The 5007-nt window shown below is 42.1% G+C and overlaps 1 long non-coding RNA gene across 1 annotated transcript; it reads left to right on the top strand.

Annotated features, from left to right (window-relative positions):
* Nucleotides 1–275: 275 nt before the first annotated feature.
* On the top strand, nt 276–4630 carry LOC109895780 (uncharacterized). The gene is made up of 5 exons (XR_002256032.2): nt 276–3024; nt 3214–3317; nt 3428–3601; nt 3825–3975; nt 4325–4630. It is a non-coding gene; the product is annotated as an uncharacterized LOC109895780 (long non-coding RNA).
* The last annotated feature ends 377 nt before the right edge of the window (nt 4631–5007 follow it).

The following is a 5007-nucleotide window of genomic DNA, read 5'->3' as shown; positions in this document are numbered from 1 at the left end:
ATTCTTATCCATATTTTTTAAAACTGCATTGCTGGTTAGAGGCTCGTAAGTAATCATTTCACTGTAAGGTCTACACCCGTTGTATTCGGCGCATGTGACTAATACAATTTTATTTGATTTAATACACTGGGTGCTGTAGATGTCCTGGAGGGCAGGGAGTGGGACCCCGGTGATGCGTTGGGCTGACCCTCTGGAGAGCCCTGTGGTTGCGGATGGTACATTTGCCAGGAGGTGATACAGCCCGACAGGATGCTCTCAATGGTGCATCTATAGAAATTTGTGAGGGTCTTATGGGCCAAGCCGAAATTATGATCGCCAGAATGGCCGCACCCCACAAAATTGAAGGCTGTTTTGGGCTCTAAAATTAGTATATAATGATCAAGTTCGCTCCACATGTTGAATGATTTTGAAGTTCGCTACAAATCGCGATACTTAATTAAATAGTGATCCACTCTAACTACTGCATTTGTTGTCACACAGGACCACGTGCTGACACAGACCAATCATGGGCCGACAGGATACGAGGAGGCTCATGCCTTCATGCAGGCTCTTTGCAGGTGCACCTAAACGGACTCTCTCAGGCAGGATGAAAACTACAACATCATGATCCTTTGCTAGTTATGGCCACTTTCACCATGATCCTTAGCAATTTTTTGGTACCATGCAGGCCCATTCAACAATATGGCATGCTTCAAATTCAAATACTTCCAGCTTCATGCGCCATCGGGAGTTTTTCTTAAGAATACCTGGATGATGTCGCGTTACAGCATCTCATGGTGGACTAACTGGGAACTGGGAAAAATACGAGGTCAATTCATGTCAGTGATCTTCATGTCGGAAAGTCAGAGCTCTAGAAAGAGGCCTGAGTTCCCGAGTTGGAATTCCGAGTTGGATGACCTGCACTGAATTCGGAAGTCCGAGTTTTCCAAGTTCCCAATTGTTTTGAACTCGACAGCTATCTACTGGTTTTAATGTCTAGAAAGATTTGTATAACTAAACAAATATAGACCATAGTCTGTCCTATCAAATCGGAACAAATGAGTCATAGTGGGCAGAACAAGCAAGATGGGCAGAGCCACGCACGAACTAGCAAGATCCTATTATCGCGCTCTAACCAACATTTGCATATTTCCGACAGGAACGCCAACTCTGAAGTGCGTATGCAATAACTTAATTTTCCTTTGTAAGCCTTAAACAATGCAGTTTTGTAAACATTTGGCATAGGGCAAAGTCTACAAAACATAGTCCACTCTGTTCGTAACATATTCTAGTTTTGGGAACAGAAAACTGTGTTGAGAAATTAATGTTTAATCGATGAGAAAATTAGCAGAATGTCGGCCAAAATCAATCTTCTCCGGCCACTGGGCTTCCTATCAATACCAAATTTGATAGTGAGTGGAAACGTGAAGCGGATGCTTCACATTTATACATCGTGTGAAATATCTGTCTCATTGTTATATCTGTGATGTATCTCCGACTTAATTTGTTCAAGACAATTGGCCACTCTGAAAAAAACGAGCTCCGACTGGGATTCTACATTTTTAGAACGGTCATCCAACTCAGAATTCCAAGTCAGGACTCTTTCTAGAGCTCCGATTTTCCGACATGGAGCTCACTGGTGTCATGATTTTAGTTCGTTTTTCCCTCAGAGTTCCCAGTTTTCTTTAAAGCACCATTAGGCATGAGAGCACGAGCCTCCATGTCTGAAGGCCCGTGATTGGTGTATGTCAGCATAAGCTAATTTTAGATCCCAAAACGGCTGTTCAAAATAAATGGATTTGGCTGTTCTGGCGATCGTAATTTACATAGGCTTTCTAGGGCAGACCAGGGCTTTTGGCACCGCAAGGTTGCTACGCAGTAACCGACAAGCAGAGTTCCTGACTTCACGCCTCATACCGGACACTGGGGGACTTTGTAATACGTGTTTGTAACAGTCGATAACAGTGAGAATAACCGTTTATAGCAGTGTAATAACTGTTTATAACCATGTACAGCACATCTACCAATGCACGGATGCGTGTCAAGAGCCTAAATTTGGTTTCAGAATCCTCAGACCCCTAGCGGGGAGCAGCATGGGGACAGTACTATCTAGTTGAATGGAAATTAAACTATTATTCCAGATATTATTTAATGAAGAATATTTACATTTCAATCAAGAATTCCTTTTTAACTAATTTATATTTAACATTATTGTTTAAAACACATTTCGATGTCCCGTTATTAAAACATTTACTGATTGTATCTTTTATTTCATTTACCCACCTTGGCAGACCACTAGAACTAAAAAATAAGCTTCAATCCGTCCTATGAAAAGGGGATCAGAGAAACTGAACGCATCTTGCAACAGGCAAAATACACTATAATGTCTGATATTGTGGTCAAGTAAGAGGATAACTTTTATTTTGAAGCTATTGCCATTGTTAGAGCAGTCACTCGACTATCTTGTCAAACAATCTTTGCCCTCTTGAACAAGCTGAAATACTTCCTGTTAGCAACCAGCTCGAGTACGTTTGTGCCTGGTTACCAAAACGGATACGAATGGTCTTGTTTAAAAATAAAAAATAAACGAATGGTCTTGTTTTGCTGACTGTGAACGTTGTTATGGTGTTTAAAACGAGTATTTCTAGAAATAAACAAGGGGACAAGCCAGCTGGCCACTTTGTGCATACGAACTCTCTTGTTAGCGTGCAGCTAGCTATGCTTCAAGCTATTCACCTAACATTTTATAACAGTATCTAGCTAAATAGCTAACTTTACAGTACGTAGCAAGCTAACGTAATGCTAGTTTTGATTCTGTATTTTTGCTAATCCTCTTGACTAGCTAACATTATCTAAAATGATTTACCCTGCTTTAACGTTAGCTGACCAGTTGATTTTAAGATGATCAAGCAACTTACATTTATTGTTGAGCACCTGAATAAAGACCCCTTCAAGAAAAATGTTAACCTCATCACCTTCGACTCACTGGAGCCAATGCAACTGCTGGAGATTCTCAATGATGTTCTGGCTGAAATTGACACTAAGGTAAGATAATGTAAACAACAACCTCATACTTTTGATCATGAGTTGTCCCAGTTGATATTATGTCTCAAATGTAATGTTGATGATGACACCTACCCCATTTTGAGCCCCACTATTATTGTGTTTCCAATTATCAGTCAGTCACCTAAAGTATGTGTGAATGAATTGTAAATCATATTTTATTCATTTCAGTAAGCTGTTGATATCCGTGAAGAAATGCCTGACCAAACAGCAAAGAGAATGTTCACTTTGCTAAGGATGTTGAAATACAAACCACCTGGGAATATGTCTGATCTGTAAGTATTCTTGACAGACAACTTACAAAATCAAAGCAGATTTCAGCAGTAGAACCAATGACTGAATAGAACACTGAGAGTGTTTGCTTCTCACTGTCCTCTTTCTTCAGACAGGAGTAGTTTCCGACAGGGCCTGGTGACCTGTGATTCACCCTATCCTTCACTGGTTGCTGCAGAGGATCACAGAGCTGAAGAAGAGAGCTTACCTGGCTCGCTTCCTGGTTAAGCTGGAGGTGCCTGCAGAGTTCCTGCAGGGTGGTTTCATCACTGACACCTGTCACCAGGTTTGTTTAACACTGACTTCAAGGTGCAAGCATGACATGGGATAATGGGAACTTGGGATAATGACTCCTCCTCTCGCTAGACTAGAGAGATCACACTATGATGCCATGATTAAAAACTTTATTTTATTATTTTTAAGTTCACTGTGGGTCAGAAAGATGTGATGGAATGCATAACTAAGATATGATTAATCATTGCATAGTGTTTGCTCTGTTGTTTTTGTAGTATGAAGAACTAATGGAACGATTCAAGACCTACCATAAGGAGTGTGAGCAACTGAAGAGCTCTGGCTTTTCCACTGCAGAGATCAGTGGAAAAGTGTGACACCTTTTCAGGACATTGGTGCTATGGAAGAGGAGAAGGACCAGCTGATCAAGTGAGTGGAGTTGCTGAAGAAGAGGGTAAGGCAGACAATCTGTTTGAGGAAGCCCACCCTGTCCTAATGCCTGAAACTCACAGGGACTCACAGAGGAATGAAAACATGACCTCTTATACACGCCAACGGATTCCTTTTTGTAATGAGACTAGACAGGCATCTGAGAGGCTCACGGCATCACCCTTTTCCAGGGTAGAATAGTAATAGAGTGCTAATTTAGTGGACCATAATTTAAGGCCATGCCAGAAGGGAAACTGAGGTCAGTGGTAGTGGCTCCCGGCTGTCGTGTGAGGTGAAACTCAATCTCAGGTGCCGAAACAGTATCACAGTTGTTTTCTGTGTCCACTAGGTGGAGTCAGGGTTCAACCACCAGCAGATGCTGGAACTGGCCAGACAACTACTTGTGGAACAGGAGAGAGAAGAGTCTCTGGCTCAGCAGAAGAACCAACTAATGATATGGCATGTCCAACTTTCCAATTTACAGGCTTTGTAACCCATATTTTCAACTTTGCTGCATACAAAGTACACAAACTCAGCAAAAAAAGAAATGTCCTCTCACGGTCAAATGTGTTTATTTTCAGCAAACTTAACGTGTAAATATTTGTATGAACATAACAAGATTCAACAACTGAGACATAAACTGAACAAGTTCCACAAACATGTGACTAAAAGAAATTGAATAATGTGTCCCTGAACAAAGGGGGGGGGGGGGGGGGGGAGTCAAAATCAAAAGTAACAGTCAGGATCTGGTGTGGCCACCAGCTGCATTAAGTACTGCAGTGCATCTCCTCCTCATGGACTGCACCAGATTTGACAGTTCTTGCTGTGAAATGTTGCCCCACTCTTCCACCAAGGCACTTGCAAGTTCCCAGACATTTCTGGGTAGAATGGCCCTAGCCCTCACCTTCCGATCCAACAGGTCCCAGACGTGCTCAATGGGATTGAGATCCGGGCTCGTCGCTGGCCATGGCAGAACACTGGCATTCCTGTCTTACAGGAAATCACACACAGAATGAGCAGTATGGCTGGTGG

Source organism: Oncorhynchus kisutch, linkage group LG8 (genome assembly GCF_002021735.2).
Source record: "Oncorhynchus kisutch isolate 150728-3 linkage group LG8, Okis_V2, whole genome shotgun sequence".
Classification (NCBI taxonomy): domain Eukaryota; kingdom Metazoa; phylum Chordata; class Actinopteri; order Salmoniformes; family Salmonidae; genus Oncorhynchus; species Oncorhynchus kisutch.
This window is presented reverse-complemented; position numbering and strand designations above follow the sequence as displayed.